The sequence below is a fragment of the Scyliorhinus torazame genome, chromosome 17 (assembly GCF_047496885.1).
Source record: "Scyliorhinus torazame isolate Kashiwa2021f chromosome 17, sScyTor2.1, whole genome shotgun sequence".
NCBI lineage: Eukaryota > Metazoa > Chordata > Chondrichthyes > Carcharhiniformes > Scyliorhinidae > Scyliorhinus > Scyliorhinus torazame.
This window is the reverse complement of record NC_092723.1, coordinates 58,774,229-58,794,656: the sequence shown is the minus strand read 5'-3', so window position 1 is coordinate 58,794,656 and position 20,428 is coordinate 58,774,229. Positions and strand designations below refer to the sequence as shown.

At 48.4% G+C, this 20,428-nt stretch overlaps 1 protein-coding gene across 1 annotated transcript in view; it reads left to right on the top strand.

Annotated features, from left to right (window-relative positions):
- The window catches only part of LOC140393891 (differentially expressed in FDCP 6 homolog), a 228,453-nt gene that overhangs the window by 105,815 nt on the left and 102,210 nt on the right, over positions 1-20,428 (top strand). The gene's annotated exons all lie outside the window — the stretch shown is intronic.

The window sequence follows — 20,428 nt, the reverse complement described above, 5'->3', positions numbered from 1 at the left end:
ATCCGAGTTAATTGAAGAGAATTGGGTAAGTGTCATAAAGACATGATGACGTGGAAGACCCAGTAAGGCCGTTAATCCAGTCGGTCCCGTTCCCCCGCTCTATCTCTATAGCCCTGCAAGCTCCAGTGCTCCGCCAGTTTCCTTCTGAAATCATTGGTCATTTCCACTTCCGCATCCTCATAGATGGGGAGTTCCAGATCATTACCACTTGCTGGGCAAAACTATTCTCCTCATACCCCTTCACCCCTCTTGCCCAAAACCTTAAATCCACGTCCCTGATTCCTTGTACCATCGGCTCATGGGATCTGCTTTTCTTTGTCCACCTTGTCTAAACCTTGTGCAAACCTCTATTTCTCCAGTGACTGAATCCAATAGTACAGTATGTTTATTCGTCAGTGTTGAGTTGATTTACATTTTTGACCCTTTCAGAATTGAAGTATACATTTCCTTCCCTTACTGACTTCAATCCACCCCTGAGGGCAGCATGGTAGCACAGTGGTTAGCACAGTTGCTTCACAGCTCCAGGTCTCAGGTTTATTTCCCGGCTTGGGTCGCTGTGTGGAGACTGCACATTCTCCCTGTGCCTGCCATTCTCCCTGTGCCTGCCAATCCACCCGGGTTTCCTCCGGGTGCTCCGGTTTCCTCCCACAGTCCAAAGACGAGCGGATTAGGTGGATTGGTCATGATAAATTGCCCTTAGTGTCCGAAAGAGGTTGGGTGGGGTTACTGGGTTATGGGGATAGGGTGGAGGTGTTGACCTTGGGTAGGGTGCTCTTTCCAAGGGCCGGTGCAGACTCGATGGGCCGGATGGCCGCCTTCTGCACTGTGAATTCTATGAAACCTATGAAACCCTAGCCCCTTTAATTTTCTTATCTACTTTCTCTCAAGTTCCCTCTTGCCTTCTATAAAATTTAAATATTTTGAAAATATTTTTTTGATGGGATTAAGATCTCTCTTAACCATCAAGTTTGGTTCTACACAGCTTTGTGTTTCTTAACTCGTGGGTTCATTACATGGTACAAAACTACTTGCAATTCAAAATACACTGGATTTAAATTAATAACTTTCAGGAACGAGTGGGAGGAAATGGAGTAGTGTTAATATCACTACATTTAGTAATCCAGAGGCCCAGGTTAATGCTCTGGGAACTTGGATTCAGATCCCACTCCAGCAGCTGGTGAAATTTAAATTCAATTAATAAATCTGGAATAGAAAGATAATCCCAGTAATGGTGACCATGACAACTATCCTTGATTGTGGTAAAAGTCCATCTGGTTCACTCACGTCCTTCAGGGAAGAATATCTGGCATGCTTACCCCGGCCTAGCCTACAAATCAGAGTTTGAAAGTTAATACTGTTAATCTTAGTTTTATTCAATCTATTTTAAAAATACAGAAATGTAAATTTTCCATATATTGGAGAGAATAAAGTGATTTGGATTATATTCATTTGAGTTTCGAAGCGTGAGAGGGGATCTCATAGAAACTGACAAAATTCTAGCAGGATTAGACAAGGTAGATTCAGAAAGAATGTTCCCTCTGGTGGGAGAGTCCAGAACTAGGGGTCATAGTTTGAGGATATGGGGTAAACCTTTTAGGACTGAGGTGAGGAGAAGTTTCTTCATCCAGAGAGTGGTGAATCTGTGGAATTCACTACCACAGAAAGTAGTTGAGGCCAAAACATTGTGTAAGTTCAAGAAGGAATTAGATATAGCTCTTGGGGCAAAGGGATATGGGAGGGGAGGTGGGATCAGGGTATTGAACTTGATGATCAGCCATGATCATAATGAATGGGAGAGCAGGCTCGAAGGGCCGAATGGCCTCCTCCTGCTTCTATTTTCTATGTTTCTATTGTATATTGTATGAATGGAAAGATGTGTCCAAATTCAATAGATTACTGATAGGCCCAGAAACTGCTGACTTTCAGTAGTGTTTCCAATGTGACGGGATGACCAAATAAGCTTTTGCGCTAATGCTGATTCTCTGAGCCCTTAATGCACAACTCTAGAAACTAATTGATTTTGTTGCCAGAAGGGAGTAAAGAAATATTTCATGCCATCTGTTGAAAGCTTGGCCCCAGTACCTTCAATACACTGCTCTCACCGCTCTGGATAGCACATGTATTGTTTTGGTTGTACTATGGAGGTGCTTAAGATGAACTCAGATGTGGATATTACCCTCAAAGGCTCAGTGTATTTTCTTTCCCCCATCTCCCTGATCTTAAGTCTTTTCTGTCATCTATAATACTTCTTATTAATTCATTCACCACAGCTAAAGGTAGAGCACAGGGTGCATTAGACGAGAACACGCATGAGCGGGTTCTTCCCAGAGGTGGAGGACAAATGTAAACGGTGTCAGGGAGGCCCAGCCAATCACACCCACATGTTTTGGTCCTGTCCCAGACTTGTTGGATACTGGACCGCCTTTTTCGAGGCCATGTCCAAGGTTGTGGGAGTGAGGGTAGAGCCATGCTCACTAGTGGCGGTCTTCGGGGTATCAGAAACCAGAACTCATTATGGGGAGAGGGGCAGACGCCCTAACCTTTGCCTCCCTGATCGATCGCCGGAGACTGCTGCTCAGCTGGAGATCAGCAGCGCCACCCAAGGCCGCAGACTGGCTGTCCGACTTAGCAAAACTCCATAAATTGGAAAAGATAAAATTAACCATTGCGCAACACGAGGAAACAACTCACCAGCTTGTTCAAAGACCTGTTTGTGACCAGCAACCACACACCAACCAGAATACAGGGTAAGCAGGGCAGTGGAGCCACAGGGGACCAATGGCAAGGAAGCACATGGGTGCGACCCCAACAACAACACCAAGGAAGGTACCAAAGATGCCCCGCTATGTTTTAATGCTAGGAGGCAACATGTACAAAATGAATACAGTACAGTTGTGGTAACTGATTATTGGGGCCCAAAGGTAGGGGCCCCATACCTATATTAGCTTTGTAGGCTAACATATCTGTTTATTTTTATTTCATATTCCCATTAGTCAAATTCTCTTTGTTTTTGTGTGATATTCCTTGCAATATTGTTATAAATAAATGCAAACCAATAAAAATATTTTTAAAATAAATTTAATTAATTAACATGGTCTACTTTGCTTTCTGTATTCATGATTCCCCCACCCACCCCTATTTTGCTCCTATAGCCCTGACGCAAATTGCTTTTGTTCTTCAACAGTTGCATGCATTGTGGTTCCTTGATCCTAATTTTATTTGGCGGAGGTTTTCATCGGCTCGCATTGGTTTATTTATTTCAGGTTTATTATTTGGAGACAATCAGGTGCCTTAAAATCTGGCAAATTGGCTTGGCCCAGCTTCGGGAGAATTTAGTCAAGGCTGAGTTACTGCTAATTCCTCTTTGGTTTACTCCCTCTTTTATAGCAGCACATTTTGAAACAGTTTATTTTTGGCGCTAGCTTTTGTGTTGTGTTGTTTGTCTGAACAAGTCTGGACAGTTGATTTCAGTGGGAGGAATAGTTTGCTTTGTTCTCCTCTTTCAGTCTTCCCAACATAAAGGGCGGGATTCTCCAACCCCCCCCGCCGGGTCAGGGGCCGTTGGCAGTTGGGCCCTGGCGATTCTCCGGTCCACGATGGGCCGAGCGGCCGTAACTTGCGCCGACCGGCGGAGCCCCTTCGGCGCCGGTTGGCGCAGCGCCAACCACTCCAGCGCCGGCCTATTCCACACCTTCCGGGTGGCCCGATGCCGGAGTGGTTCACGCCGCACCTTGGCGCCGGTACGGCCCACCCCGCCGGATACCGGAGAATCCAGGCCAAAGAGTCTGTAGTTTTCACTTGGTTGTGCTGATTCTCTCGACAGCCCAGATGGGTGACCAGCGTAAAAGATCTAGTGCGGGATTCTCCTTCAGCCGGCGCCGAAGGGCCTCCGCCGGCAGGCGCGAGTTGGCGCATGCGCGGGAGAGCCAGTGTGTGCTGGCGTCATCCCAGCGCCTGCGCAGGGGAGTTCTTCTCCGCGCCGGCCATGCGGAGGTTGACAGCAGCCGGTGCGGAGGGAAAGCATGCCCACACGGCACAGGCCCGCCCGCGGATCAGTGGGCCCCGATCACGGACCAGGCCACCGTGCCCCCCCCCCCCCCCCCCCCCCCCCCCCTGGAACCAGATCCCTCCCCCGCCCCCCGAGGATATCCATGTCTGGTCAGGGATGCAGCAGGCTTTCTCACATGCTGCTCTCTCACACGTTTTATAGTCCAAGGCCGGGATTCTCTGAGACCGCTCTGGGTCGGAGAATTGGCGGTGGCTTCGAAAATTCCCGCCATGCCGCTCCAACGCCGGGACACGATTGTCCGCAGAATCGGCGCCAGTTGCGCCCGCACGGTCGACGCGGCGCCGGTGGGGCCGCTGAAAGTGGCCCCCGTGGCGACTCTCCGCAGTAGACTGGCCGAATTCCCGCCGACCCCCGACGGCGTGATTACAACCTGGCACCACCCGTTGGGAGCTCGGGCCCGTGGCCGCCCTGGTGGGGGGCCGAGGGGGAAATCAGACTCCGGGGGGGGGGCCTCCATGACGCCCAGGCCCACAATCGGGGCTACCGATCGGCGGGCGGCCATGATCTGGAGGGGGGCCTACCTCCTTCCGCGCGTGCTCCGCCATGTTGCTGCCGCCGGCGCGGAAACGTCCACCGCGCGCATGCGCTGGTACGGGAACAGCCCCCGCGCCGGCAGTGCAGGGCCACGTGTTGGCGGCGAAGCTGCGTGGAGCACTCCGGCGCCGTGCTGGCTCCCTGAGGGCCGCTGAATCGCTGGGCCAGGAGGCCTATCGACGCCGGCGTGAAACACGGCGGTGTTTACGCCGTGTCAACACTTAGCCAGGATTTCGGAGAATCTCGGCCCAAGTTTCTGAAGGCCTGACCTAGAGGTGGCATTTTTGGCAGAGCTTCTGTCAGCACTTTCATTTATCATAGGGTCAGTTCACTTGCTCCCTTTGTTTGAGACAGTATAGTGTTCCTATGTTACTAATGCACAGTAGTTTTCAGAGGTAGTTCTGAGGTAGGCCTGACATTAACAGGAGGATTTGTTTGCTGCTACATTTCCCATCTTCAGATTGATGCAAATCTGTTACTTCCTGCAATAATTGAAATCTCCCTTCGGGCAGTTTTAGGCATGTCCTCTTTGGAGTCAGTTTTTCCTTTCATTCTTGGCTTCTTTCAACACCGTGAGATATGTTGGGGAGCAGGGTGAAATGGATGTTGAAATCATGGACAGGGAACCTGAGGCCAAGCCATCGAGCCACATGATGCAGCGCAAGCTGGTGCTCATTGACTGAGGAGTTATCCAATGAGCTGAACTCCTCCACTCTTTCCCGATAGTGGAGCAAATCATTCCCTTTCAACAATTTATCCAATACCTTTTTGAAAGTTATTTTGAATTTGCTTCCACCCTCTCAGACGGTGAATGCCTGATCAAAAAATCTTGCTGTGTAATTTCCTTTTCCTCGTGCTGCCTCTGGATCTTTTGCCAATTGCTCTAAACGTATGTCCTCTGGTTACTGAATGTTCCAACATGCTACCAAAGCCAGAAAATACTGGATCATCTCTGCAGGTCTGACAGCATCTGTGGAGAGAGAAGGGAGCTAACGTTTCGAGTCTGGATGGCTCTTTATTAAACCCCCCACCACCCTCTGGGTGGAAAAAGTTTCTCCTCATCACCCCTCTTAGTCTTGTACCTTTTACCTTAAATCTATGCCCCTAGTTATTGACCCCTCTACTAATGGAAAAAGTGCCTTCCCATCCACCCTGGGCGAAATTCTCCGGAAACGCCGCGATGTCCGGCGACTGACGCCCAAGACGGCGCAAATCAGACGGGCATCGCGCCACCCCAAAGGTGCGGAATGCTCCGCATCTTTGGGGGCCGAGCCCCAACCTTGAGGGGCTAGGCCCACGCCGGACGAATTTCCGCCCCGCCAGCTGGCGGAAAAGGCCTTTGGTGCCCCGCCAGCTGGCGCGGAAATGACATCTCCGGGCGGCGAATGTGCGGGAGCGTCAGCGGCCGCTGACAGCTTCCCACGCATGCGCAGTGGAGGGAGTCTCTTCTGCCTCCGCCATGGTGGAGACCGTGGCGGAGGCGGAAGGGAAAGAGTGCCCCCATCGCGGGCCATGCCACCGTGGGGGCACCCCCCGGGGCCAGATCACCCCGCGCCCCCCCCAGGACCCCGGAGCCCGCCCGCGCCGCCTTGTCCCGCCGGTAAGGTAGGTGGTTTAATTTACGCCGGCGGGACAGGCATTTTAGCGGTGGGACTTCGGCCCATTCGGGCCGGAGAATCGAGCGGGGGGGGCCCGCCAACCGGCGCGGCGCGATTCCCACCCCCGCCGAATATCCGGTGCCGGAGACTTCGGCAACCGGCGGGGGCGGGATTCACGCCAGCCCCCGGCGATTCTCCGACCCGGCGGGGGGTCGGAGAGCCTCGCCCCCTATCTTTTTACAAGTTCGGGGGGGTTTATTTTATTCATTTTATTTTATTCATTTTTTTTTAACAAGTTCAGGGTGGCTTTATTTGATAAAAGTTTACAGGAAAAAAATGCAGAACTTTGGACAGATGGAGACTCCATACTTTCCAACACCAGAAGGCTTCACCTTCATCCAACAGGTTCCATTGGAGGAGCGTGTACGAGGGCCAAAGGGACCCAAAACCATTTCCTCCATTTTTGTCAGCAGCAACAACGTAAGAGAAAATGGTGGGTCGCGCAGGTCAGCCGGCGCGGGCCGCGAAGGCCAGCTGACGTGGGTCGCGAAGGTCAGCCGGAGTGGGCCGCGAAGGTCGGCCGGCGTGGGTCACGAAGATCGGCCGGTGTGGGTCGCGAAGATCGGCCCTGTTGGGTCCCGAAGGTTGGCCGTCGGTAAAAAGGGGTCCCGGAAAAAAAGTTTGAAAAACACTGCTGTCATAATATTCAGATAAACATATCATGGTGCAAACACACATGCATACTGATGGACAGATCAACGGACCAATCAACACACACGCAACATCGCAGCCAATCACCAGTGAGAGCACATGCACTATAAAACGGGGAACACCACAGTTCCCGCTCATTCCAGCAGGAGACAGCTCAGGGCACAGAGCTCACAGCGTGCCACTCAGACATACACCATGTGCTGAGTGCCTCTCTAAGATAGTGTTAGGGCTAGGTCCACAGGTTAACGGGTAAATTACAAACCACGGTCATAAGTTTACAGATGTTATTATTAAGAGTAATAAAACTGAGTTGTACCATCTACAACCATGTTGGTTCATCTGTATAGCGGAACACCCAACATGACAACTGCCTTAGATCTTCAATACTTTACAGGGTCCTTCCATTCATAGTGTAGTATTCCCCAAATGCATTTCCTCACATCTTTCAGGTTGAATTCCATTTGCCACTGCTCTGCCCACCTAACCAGTTCATTGATATCCCCCTGCAGCTTATGGCTATCCTCCTCACTATTTCCCACCCTACCAATTTCCATATCATTTGAGAACCTCTTAATCATACCCCCTACATTTAAGTCCAAATTATTAATGTGCACCACAAATGTTCTTGCACCTTCTAAGCTGCATAATTTAGTTCACATTATCTCTCCACGCCCCTTCCACCAAAATGAATCACTTCACAGTCCTGTTCAATTTTACCTATCAAATGCATTGTTCATTTCAGCAGCCTGTTCTCATTCTCTTGTAGTCTGTTACTATCCACTCCATTGTTTACTGAATTTCCCAGTTTCATCTTCTCTGTAGACTTTAAATGAAATGAAAATGAAAAATGAAAATCGCTTATTGTCACGAGTAGGCTTCAATGAAGTTACTGTGAAAAGTCCCTAGTCGCCACATTCCGGCGCCTGTTCGGGGAGGCTGGTACGGGAATTGAACCGTGCTGCTGGCCTGCCTTGGTCTGCTTTAAAAGCCAGCGATTTAGCCCAGTGAGCTAAACCAACGGCACGGTAGCATCGTGATTAGAACTGTTGCTTCACAGCACCAGGCACCTGGGTTCGATTCCTGGCTTGGGTCACTGTCTGTGTGAAGTCTGCACGTTCTCCCTGTGTCTGCGTGGGTTTCCTCCGGGTGCTCCGGTTCCCCCCAAAAGTCCCAAAAGACGTGCTTGTTAGGTGAATTGGACATTCTGAATTCTCCTTCCGTGTACCCGAACAGGCGCCGGAGTGTGGCAACTCAGGGATTTTCACAGTAACTTCATTGCAGTGTTAAAAACATAAGAACATAAGAACTAGGAACAGGAGTAGGCCATCTGGCCCCTCGAGCCTGCTCCGCCATTTAATGAGATCATGGCTGATCTATGTGGACTCAGCTCCACTCTCCGGCCCGTACACCATATCCCCGAATCCCTTTATCTATCTTTTTCTTTAAAACGTTTAAAGAAGGAGCCTCAACTGCTTCACTGGGCAAGGAATTCCAGAGATTCACAACCCATTTGGGTGAAGAAGTTCCTCCTAAACTCGGTCCTAAATCTACTTCCCCTTATTTTGAAGCTATGCCCCCTAGTTCTGCTTTCCCCGACCAGTGGAAACAACCTGCCCGCATCTATCCTATCTATTCCCTTCATAATTTTATATGTTTCAATAAGATCCTCCCGCATCCTTCTAAACTCCAATGACTACAGTCCCAGTCTACTCAACCTCTCGTCATAATCTAATCCCCTCAACTCTGGGATCAACCTAGTGAATCTCCTCTGCACTCCCTCCAGTGCTAATATGTCCTTTCTCAGGTAAGGAGACCAAAACTGAACACAATACTCCAGATGTGGCCTCACCAACACCCTATACAATTGCAGCATAACCTCCCTAGTCTTGAACTCCATCCCTCTAGCAATGAAAGACAAAACTCGATTAGCCTTCTTAATCACCTGTTGCACCTGCACACCAACTTTTTGTGACTCGTGCACCAGCACACCCAGGTCCCTCTGCACAGCAGCATGTTTTAACATCTTACCATTTAAATAATAATCCATTCTGCTGTTATTCCTCCCAAATGGATAGCCTCACACTTAGCAACATTGAATTCCATCTGCCAGACCCTAGCCCATTCACCTAACCTATCCAAATCCTTCTGCAGACTTCCGGTATCCTCTGCACTTTTTGCTTTACCACTCATCTTAGTGTCGTCTGCAAACTTTGCCACATTGCACTTGGTCCCCAACTCCAAATCATCGATGTAAATTGTGAACAACTGCGGGCCCAACACTGATCCTTGAGGGACCCCACTAGTTACAGGTTGCCAACCAGAGAAACACCCATTTATCCCCACTCTCTGCTTTCTGTTAGTTAACCAATCCTCTACCCATGCTACCACTTTACCCTCAATGCCATGCATCTTTAGTTTATGCAGCAACCTTTTGTGTGGCACCTTGTCAAAAGCTTTCTGGAAATCCAGATATACCACATCCATTGGCTCCCCGTTATCATAGAATTTACAGTGCAGAAGGAGGCCATTCGGCCCATCGAGTCTGCACTGGCTCTTGGAAAGAGCACCCTACCCAAGGTCCACACCTCCACCCTATCCCCATAACCCAGTAACCCCACCCAACACTAAGGGCAATTTTGAACACTAAGGGCAATTTAGCATGGCCAATCCACCTAACCTGCTCATCTTTGAACTGTGGGAGGAAACCGGAGCACTCGGAGGAAACCCACGCACACACGGGGAGGATGTACAGACTCCGCACAGACAGTGACCCAAGCCGGAATCGAACCTGGGACCCTGGAGCTGTTAAGCAATTGTGCTATCCGCAATGCTGTTAAGCAATTGTGCTATCCACAATGCTACCGTGCTGCCCACTACTGCACTACTGCTGTTATCTACTGCACTGGTAACGTCCTCAAAAAATTCTACCAAATTAGTCAGACACGACCTACCCTTTGTGAACCCATGCTGCGCCTGCCCAATGGGACAATTTCCCTTCAGGTGCCCCGCTATTTCCTCCTTAATGATAGATTCCAGCATTTTCCCTACAACCGAAGTTAAGCTTACCGGCCTATAATTACCCGCTTTCTGCCGACCACCTTTTAAAAAAAAAAATCTATTTATTAAAGTTTTTTTAACACAATTTTTCTCCCTTACAAACAATAACCCCCCCCCCCCCTCCCCCCCGTAACAAAAAAAAACGAGAAATCGCACAGAGCAAGATATATACAAAATGATATATTTACACAACTTTGTACACTGGCCCTCACCCGTATGTGCCAGTTTCCCCAACCCTTCATGTTATCTTTTACTCATCCACCCTCCCAGGCAGTCCCCCCTTCCCCCCCCCCCCTCCCAGGACGTCCCCACCCCCCCCACACCCCAAGGTTGCTGCTGCTGCTGACCGACCTTCCTCTAACGCTCCGCGAGATATGTCTAGGAACGGTTGCCACCGCCTGTAGAACGCCTGCGCAGACCCCCTCAAGGCGAACTTAATGCTCTCCAACTTTATGAACCCAGCCATATAATTTATCCAGGCCTCCAGGCTGGTGGGCTTCGCCTCCTTCCACATTAGCAAGATCCTTCGCCGGGCTACTAGGGACGCAAAGGCCAGAATGCCGGCCTCTTTCGCCTCCTGCACTCCCGGTTCGTCCGCTGCTCCAAATATTACTAGCCCCCAGCTTGGCTTGACCCGGACTTTCACCACCTGAGATATTGCTCCCGCCACGCCTCTCCAGAACCCCTCCAGTGCCGGGCATGACCAAAACATATGGACATGGTTCGCCGGGCTCCCTGAGCACCTTCCACATCTGTCCTCCACCCCAAAGAACCTACTCAACCTCGCCCCCGTCAAGTGCGCTCTGTGGACCACCTTAAATTGTATCAGGCTGAGCCTGGCACACGAGGAGGAGGAATTAACCCTACCTAGGGCATCAGCCCACAGACCTTCCTCGATCTCCTCCCCCAGCTCCTCCTCCCATTTACCCTTCAACTCTCCTACCAGCGCTTCCCCCTCTTCTTTCAACTCCTGGTGTATTTCCGACACCGACCTCCTTTTTTAAACAGTGGTGTCACATTTGCTACTTTCCAATCCTCTGGGACCACCCCAGAGTCTAGTGAATTTTGATAAATTATCACTAGTGCGTTTACAATTTCCCTAGCCATCTCTTTTAACACTCTGGTATGCATTCCATCAGGGCCAGGAGATTTGTCTACCTTTAGCCCATTAGCTTGCCCAATACTGCCTCCTTCGTGATTACAATCATATCAAGGTCCTCACCTATCATATCTTTATTTCCATCAGTCACTGGCATGTTATTTGTGTCTTCCACTGTGAAGACTGACCCGAAAAACCTGTTCAGCTCCTCAGCCATTTCCCCGTCTCCTATTATTAAATCTCCCTTCTCATCTTCCAAAGGACCAATATTTACCTTAGCCACTCTTTTTTGTCTTATATATTTGTAGAAGCTTTTACTATCTGCTTTTATGTTCTGAGCAAGTTTATGTAAGCCTACCTGTGACACGAATAAAGATGATGATTATTATTAAGTTACTCCATGTGTGCCTCAATTCAGGTCATTAATATATATCAAAAAGAGCAGTGGTTCAAGGATGGACTGCTGGGGAACACTATTTCACACTTCCCTCCAATCTGAAAAACAACTGATCATTTTCTGCGTCATGTCACGTAACCGATTTTGCATTCTTGCAGCCACTGCCTTTTTGACCCCACAGGTGTCAAATTTGCTAATATGTTTATTGTATGGTATTTTATCAAATGCCTTTTATTGACACAACATCACCACATTACTCTTTTCATCAGCCTGTTCCAATAGACCATCAAAGAACTCAACCAAGTTAGTCGAGAATGATTGGCCTCCAACAAGTCACCACTGGGATTTATTAATCCATATTTTTCCAAGTAATGCATTTTGTCCCAAAAACCTCCAATTTAATTGGATTTCAATTTTTTCTTTGCTCTATGGGATTTCTGATGTCTGTTGTGCCTGCACTGGAGAACATCGTTTTCCCTATTGGTTGAATTGACTTGATATTTATCCCTGTTGGTTTATTCTGTGGAGGTAAATGATCTCATCGGGGCAGTGGAATGAGATCCTTGGACATTGATGACATTTCTTAGAAATAAAGGACGAGACCTTTCTGTCAAAATAACAGTGAGGCAAATGGCACTCTGTTATTTAATGATACAGCAACTTCAGGCAAGGGTCAGGTCTGTGGCTAAATGTCAAAACCTACAATTTGCTGTCCCAAGTCGCATGCCTGAGCCACTAATTTTGTGGAAAAAGGTATCTTGCTATCTGTCTCACCTTTGAAAGTTTTGAAGATGCTGCATGTGTGTTGTGGACGGGAAATGCATTTAACAGGGAAAGTTAAGTCTCGACATTTTAAATGTAAGTATCTCTTCAATGGCAACTGTTAATTACTGCTAATAACCCCCCCTCACTGAGAATTAACTATTAAAAGTGTGGATTCTCATTCCTTCAGGTACTAATTGTTAGAGATTTTAAAATGCCTTATTTAATTTTTGTATTCATTTTACTGTACTTTTTTCTCTTTCCCTCTTTCTTCCAAATCAGTATTTCTTTCTCCATCCGTACCTGATTTGATATTGGTTTCATCCACGGTAATTCATGCTTCCTTTTCTGCTGATCCACTGTTCAATCCTCCAATCTGATTGGCGAAAGGAGTGAGGAATGACTTGCTCTGGTCCTCGGGGCCCTGTTTCCCGCGGTGCAACATTATCAGCTCACACTTTCAGGAAATAGCCGCACAAACAATTATTCAATTTTGGCTTTCAAAAAGGAGTTGGATATCAAGGCAGCGTTTGATAGATTCTTGACTGACAAGGGAGTCAAAGAGTATACTGGGTAGACAGCAAAGTAGAGGCTACAATCAGATCAGCCATGGCCTTGAGGGGCAAATGGTGGCCTCCTGCTAGTAATTTGTTTGTATGAAGGGAAACAACCCCGACGGCTGTGGGGAAAGAACAGAAGAGTCGAACCACCTGAGATGCTCTTGCAGAGAGCCAACATGGCCATGATGGCTGAATGGCCTCCTTCTATGTTATAACTATACTATGATATGATTCTATGAAAAACGTATAAAGCTAAGCATACAAGATCAAATCTAACCATCAGCAAGCAACATTAGATGTCTTGCTACAATAAAATCTGGGCCAATTTAGAAGAGATGTCATTTGGTAGTTCAGTAACATTGGCAATAGAGCATATTTCCTCCCAATCTGATAGTAGCAGTTTCCAGTCTCAGGGTTTTCTACTACAGTTGACAGAAGGTTCACCAGTTCTCAAGCAGGCTGTGTATCTCGCCATGTGTCACTCTTTCAGGTGAAGTAGATATAGGGCTGGATTCCCCCTCTCCCAGCAAATTTATGGCAGCATTGGCCGCCAGTGGAACCTTCCAGTCTTGCCGATGTCGACGCCGTTTTGCATGGCTCGCCTGTCCTGCCGCCAGGGAATCTTCCATGTGGGCAGGACCAGAAGAGGTGAAAAATCTCACCCATAGTCGACATCTATCTGATCTAGGCAGATTGAATGGCAAGATACCAAACCTGGTTAAGAACTGTTGAACTTTCGCCACTTAGACCTACTGCAAGTAGAGCTTGTGTGGTTTGTCACAGAGACTGTGGTTGGGGAGACATGCCTTTAGACTTGTGTGGGCTTTCATTCAGGCTACATTTAGCAGCTAGTGGCTGCTGTGGAGAAATAAAGGAGGTTTGTGTTGACCAGAATGCCTGGTCGTTCTTCAACCTGTTCTAAAAGTGTACTCCATTGTCAGGTCAAAGCAATTCGAGTCAGAGTGTGAGATAAGAGTTACGATCTATTGGCCACATTGCGGCCGGCGCGGCTCCTTACGAGCCGTTTAGATCGTGTGAGAGGCTGAAATTGGGATCCGTGCCAGGCACTGATTGGTTTCTGATCTAACCAGCCTGCTCCCGTTAGCGGGTTCCAGGTCCCGCCGAGATTTGGCGAGAAGCCAATAATCACCAAATAATCTCCATGCCGTTAACGGGACAGTCCCCCTATCGAACAACTTCCTGTGATCTAACTGGCACCCAGCGCGTGATCACGCAGACACCATTCAGCACACCTATTTAAAAACCTGAAGCCAGCGCAATGGGGATTGGAGGAGGTGAGTAGCCATTTTCGAAATTGGACAATCAGCCAGGGGCTGTAGCTGCTGCGGCAGTGCTCGTGTGTGTGTGTGGGGTGGGGGGTGGTGTCATCATCAGCAGGGGTTGCCCCTGGGCTTGGGGAGGGGAGGAGTGGCCCAACACCCGTGGGTCCGTCAGGTCACCTCCTGGATTGTGTATACCCAACCAGGGTCAACATCAGCTGCTGCCTGTCCGAACATCCTCAGGCTATTGCCAATAGAGAATTGGCACTATGAGTTATATGAGCACTGCACAACTCTCAAGTGGATTCCTACCATATTATGTCGCTGGCGAATGTTACTGCCTAGCATCCCAATCAGAGTGAGAGGCCAGGACTCTTTGCCTGAACACTGAAGGCGTCAACACCACAGAGGCAGCAGCCAACAATCAAAACACCCAAGAGCTGGGCCTCAGCACTGGGGATATTCCCACGATCAGAGGGTGTGGGACGGTGCCGGAGGCAATGCCAACTCACCAGCGCAGCCCGGTAGATATCATTGAACTTCTTACAGCACTGGGTGGTGGTCCTCCTGGTAATACTCCTCGCGCTGATGGCCGCTGCAACTTATGTGTGGCTGATCTTCCGGCCCCCTTGACGGAACATATTGCCCCATCACGACACCACCATGTCCATCAGTCTGGCCAGGTCGGCATCTCCAAATCATGGTGCAGGTCTCCTTGGTGGCATGGCTGTTTGTTGTCTGGGGTTTGCTCGGAGGGAGCTTTTTAAGTGCTCCTCCCCCTCGTTAGCGGGGGGCTGCCAGGTGAGGTCCAGTTGAATCAGCTGGCAGGACAGCCATTTCTGCCGTGAAGCCCATGGGGCATCATTGCGCCCTAATTGCTGTTTGGTAATAGTCGCGGTCTTGTTGGGTCAGCCGTCGGGAACCACTCTGCAATTCTCGCTCGCTACCGCACTTAATGCTTCTCCCGTTCGATCATGCCCAAGGTGTAAATGCGCACTATAATGTCAAATTCAAATGGTAGTCCCACTTGAATCCACTTCATTTTCAGGATACTGATTTTGGTTTGATAGGTATGGCTAGAATTAAATTAGTAAAAGAATGCAAAATGACCAATGTGGGTAAAAATACCTCCGTGCAATGCTCGTGTTTTGCAATAACTGTCAACTTTAAAACCTGAAAAGAATGTTTTATATTAAATCCTGAAATTTAAATATGGAAAATTGAAACAATGGAACTTTACAATTAAGTTGAGGGGATATAATTGGTGGAAGAATTGTACGGCAATTGCAGGGTAGTGATAATGTCACTGGACTAGAATCAAGAGGCCCAGGGGTTCAAATCCCACCATGGCCACTGGTGCAATTTAATTACAGTTTGTAAATCTGAGAGTTGAACTATCGTCCATTTGTTATAAAACAAACCTCATCTGATTAGCTAAATAGAAGCGGAGGAAGCTGTTGGCCCTTCGAACCTGCTCCGCTATTCATTATGATCATAGCTGATCATCAAAGTCAATACCCTGATCCTGCCTTCCTCCCATATCCCTTTAGCCCCAAGAGCTATATCTGATTCCTTCTTGAAATCATAGACCGTTTTGGCCTCAACTACTTTCTGTGGTAGTGAATTCCACAGATTCACCACTCTCTGGGTGAAGACATTTCTCCTCACCTCAGTCCTAAAAGGTTTACTCTTTATTCTCAAACTATGGGCGCTACCTAACCAAAACAAATTAATGTGTTCTGGGCGGGATTAGCGGGGCATTCCCGGCGCTTGTAGTGCTGGGAATGACCCTGCTATCTAACGGCATTCTGTTGCTATTTCAGGCCCCGGCAAGGCATGCCCCCCAAGGCCGCACTTAGTGTTATTTCCTGCACCGAGGAGCATCTCTGCATCCTTGGTTTAGCTCACTGGGCTAAATTGCTGGCTTTTAAAGCAGACCAAGGCAGGCCAGCAGCACGGTTCAATTCCCGTACCAGCCTCCCTGAACAGGCGCCAGAATGTGCCGACTAAGGGCTTTTCACAGTAACTTCATTGAAGCCTACTCGTGACAATAAGCGATTTTCATTTCATTTTCATTTCCTCATAGCTCACTCTTCCACCCAACCTTGTATCGTCTGCAAATTTAGAGACAATGCACTTGGGTCCCTTGTCCAAATCTTTAGTATGTAATGTGAACAGTTGGGGTCCTAGCACAGATCCAACTAGTCACTGCCTGCCAATCAGAAAAAGACCCATTTATTCCAACTCATTGCTTCCTGTCTGCTAACCAGCTTTCTATTCCTTTCATGTCACTACCCATAATCCCATGTGCTTTACTTTACCTAGTAATCTGCTATGTGGGACCTTGTCCATGGCCTCTGAAAGTCTATGTAAACCACATCCACCGGGTCTCCCTGGTCAACTCTACTGGTTATACCCTCAAAGACTTCCAGTAGATTTGTCGAGCAGAATTTCGCTTTCGTAAATCCATGCTGACTTTGTCTTATTGTAACAATGCTTTCCAAATCCTGTGCTATGGAATCCTTGAAAATCAACTCTAGCAAATTCCCTACTACTAACATTAGGATCACTGGTCTATAATTCCCGGATTTCTCTCTGCCTCCTTTTTTGAATAGCTGGCTCACATTACCTACCCTCCAATCTATAGGAACCATTTCAGAGTCTAAAGAATTTTGGAAAATGACAACCAATGGATCTACTATTTCTAGGGCCACTTCCTTAACTACTCTCAGATGAAGACTATCAAGCCCTGGAGATTTAAGCCTTTATTTCCATTAATTTCCCCCAAACCATGGACGGGATTCTCCGACCCCCCCTCCAGGCTGGAGAATCGCCAGGGGGCAGCGTGAATCCTGCCCCGTGCCGGCTGCCGGATTCTCCGGTGCTGGTTTTTCGGTGGGGGCGGGAATCGCATCGCGCCGGTCGGGGGCCATTAGCAGTGGCCCCCCCCCCGGCGATCCTCCGCTCCGCGATGGGCTGAGTGGCCGCCCGTTTTCGGCCAATCCCGCCGGCGTAAATCATACAAGGTCTTTATCGGCGGGACCTGGCTCTGCAGGCGGCCTGCGGAATCCTCGGGGAGGCGCGGGGGGATCTGGCCCGTGGGGGGGCCCCCCATGGTGGCCTGGCCCGCGATCGGCACTCACCAATCTGTGGGTGGGCCTGTGCCGTGGGGGCACTCTTTCCCTCTGCGGCGGCCGCTGTAACGGTCCGCCATGGCCGGTGCGGAGAAGAACCCCCCTGTGCATACGCTGGGATCACGCCAGAACACACTGGCACTCTCGCGCATGCGCCAACTCGCGCTAGCCGGCGGAGGCCTTTTGCCGCCTGTTGGCGCGGCGCCAACCCGGCCGGCGCCGGCTTAGCCCCTGAAGGTGTGGAGGATTCCGCACCTTCCAGCCGGCCCGATGCCCGAGTGGTTCACGCCACTCCTTGACGCCGGTACGGCCCGTCCCGCCGGATAGCGGAGAATCCCGGCCCATTTCTCTACAATTACTGATTTCCTTCAGCTCCTCAAAAACTTACTGTTTCTCAAAACTTCTGGTACATTATTCATGTCTTCCTTTATGAAGACAGAAGCAAAGTATGAATTTAGTTCCTCAGCCATTTCTTCCTTCCCCGTTATGAATTCCCATGTTTCAGGTTGTAAGGGGCCCTCATTCATTTTTATAAATCTTTTTCTCTTTACATACCTATAGAAACGTTTACAGTCAGTTTTCATGTTTCCCGCTAGCTTATTTTCATACTCTATTTTCCCCTTCTTAATCAATCCCTTGGTCTGCCTTTGCTGAATTGCTGAAACTGCTCCCAATATTCAGTTCTATTGCTTTTTCTTGCCAATTTGTATGCTTCCTCTTTGAATCTAATACTATTTCTAATTTGTAAACCATTGTTTGGCCACAGTTCCCTTTGCACTCTTGCGCCAAATAGGAATAAACAACTTTTGGAGTTCTCCTATTTGATCCTTGAATGTTGCCATTGCCTGCCCATTGTCCTTCCTTTCAGTAATGTTTCCCAGTCTGTCATAGCCAGCTCATGCCTCATGCAGTCATAGTTACCTTTATTGAGATTCAGGACCCTGGTCTCAGAATCAACTACCTCATTTTACACCTTGATAAAGAATTCTATCATATTATGGTCACTCATCCCTAAGGGTTTTCTCATAACTAGGCTACTAACTAACCCTTTCTCATTGCACATCACCCAGTCCAAGATGGCCTGTTCCTTTGTTGGTTCCTCAACCTATTTGTCTAGAACACCATCCCAGATACACACCAGAAATTCCTCCTCTATTGTACTGTGACTAATTTGACTCACTCGATCTATATGCAGATTAAAGTCACCCATAATCACAGACGTTCCTTTATCACATGCGTCTCCGATTTCCAGTTTTAATAATAATAATTTTTATTATCACAAGTGGGCTTACATTAACATTGCCATGAAGTTACTGTGAAAAGCCCCTAGTCGCCACACTATAAGCACCTGTTCAGGTACACTGAGGGAGAATTCAGAATATAAATTCACCTAACAGCATGTCTTTCGGGACTTATGGGAGGAAACTGGAGCACCTGGAGGAAACCCACGCAGACACAGGGAGAACGTACAGACTCCACACAAACAGTGACCCAAGCCAGGAATCAAACCCAGTTTACTGTTATGTCCAACATTACCACTACAGTTTGATGGTCAGTAAACCTCCCCATGAATGTTTTTTGACCCTTGGAGTTTCTTAACTCGACTCTATTGCCCTTTAGGAAAGGACGAGTGGTGTCCCGCAGGGTTCAGTGTTGGGGCCACAGCTGTTCTCTTTATATATTAACGATCTAGATGACGAGACTGGGGGCATTCTGGCTAAGTTTGCCGATGATACAAAGATAGGTGGAGGGGAAGGTAGTATGGAGGAGGTGGGGAGGCTGCAGAAAGATTTAGACAGTTTAGGAGAGTGGTCCAAGAAATGGCTGATGAAATTCAACGTGGGCAAGTGCGAGGTCTTGCACTTTGGAAAAAAGAATAGAGACATGGACTATTTTCTAAACGGTGACAAAATTCATAATGCTGAAGTGCAAAGGGACTTGGGAGTCCTAGTCCAGGATTCTCTAAAGGTAAACTTGCAGGTTGAGTCCGTAATTAAGAAAGCAAATGCAATGTTGTCATTCATCTCAAGAGGCTTGGAATATAAAAGCAGGGATGTACTTCTGAAGCTTTATAAAGCATTAGTTAGGCCCCATTTAGAATACTGTGAGCAATTTTGGGCCCCACACCTCAGGAAGGACATACTGACACTGGAGCGGGTCCAGTGGAGATTCACACGGATGATCCCAGGAATGGTAGGCCTAACATACGATGAACGTCTGAGGATCCTGGGATTATATTCATTGGAGTTTAGGAGGTTGAGGGGAGATCTAATAGAAACCTACAAGATAATGAATGGCTTAGATAGGGTGGATGTGGGGAAGTTGTTTCCATTAGCAGGGGAGACTAGGACCCGGGGGCACAGCCTTAGAATAAAAGGGAGTCACTTTAGAACAGAGATGAGGAGAAATTTCTTCAGCCAGAGAGTGGTGGGTCTGTGGAATTCATTGCCACAGAGGGCGGTGGAGGCCGGGACGTTGAGTGTCTTTAAGACAGAAGTTGATAAATTCTTGATTTCTCGAGGAATTAAGGGCTATGGAGAGAGAGCGGGTAAATGGAGTTGAAATCAGCCATGATTGAATGGTGGAGTGGACTCGATGGGCCGAATGGCCTTACTTCCGCTCCTATGTCTTATGGTCTTATGGAAATCTGCTGTCCTGAGCTGGTCGAGCCCGATTGTGACTCCTTACCCTCAGTAATGTGGCTGACTTTTAACTGCCCTCTAAAATGGCCAAGCAAGCCATTCATTTCGAGAGCAAATTGGCATGGGTAATAAATGTTGGCCTTGCCAACAATATCCACATCCCATGAAAGAATGATTTTAAAAATGTACTTCAATAATTTATTCTGTGCGGAAATTAAACCAGCGAGCAGTTGCAGGTACATAACTAGTGAGGGAAGGTATGAGATCACCCACTTTACACCGAATGGATATTCTTCAAAATGTTGCAAAGCAGTGGCAGTCCCAAGAGACCTTTAAGGGTTTTTGTACGTGGATAATTAGGATATCATGAACAACCACAAAAATAATTTAAAAGACTAATGGCCTACTGCCCTTTATGTCTAGAGTACCAGAATACAAGGTGCCAGAAAAGATGCTACTACCATGCAAAGCTCATGTTGCGTCGGGGCCGGCGCGGAGAAGGGAGCCACTGCGCATTTGCGCGTTGGCGCCGGTGCCACTGTGCATGCACGGACCCCGAGGCGCCCAGTTGACGCCGGGATCAGC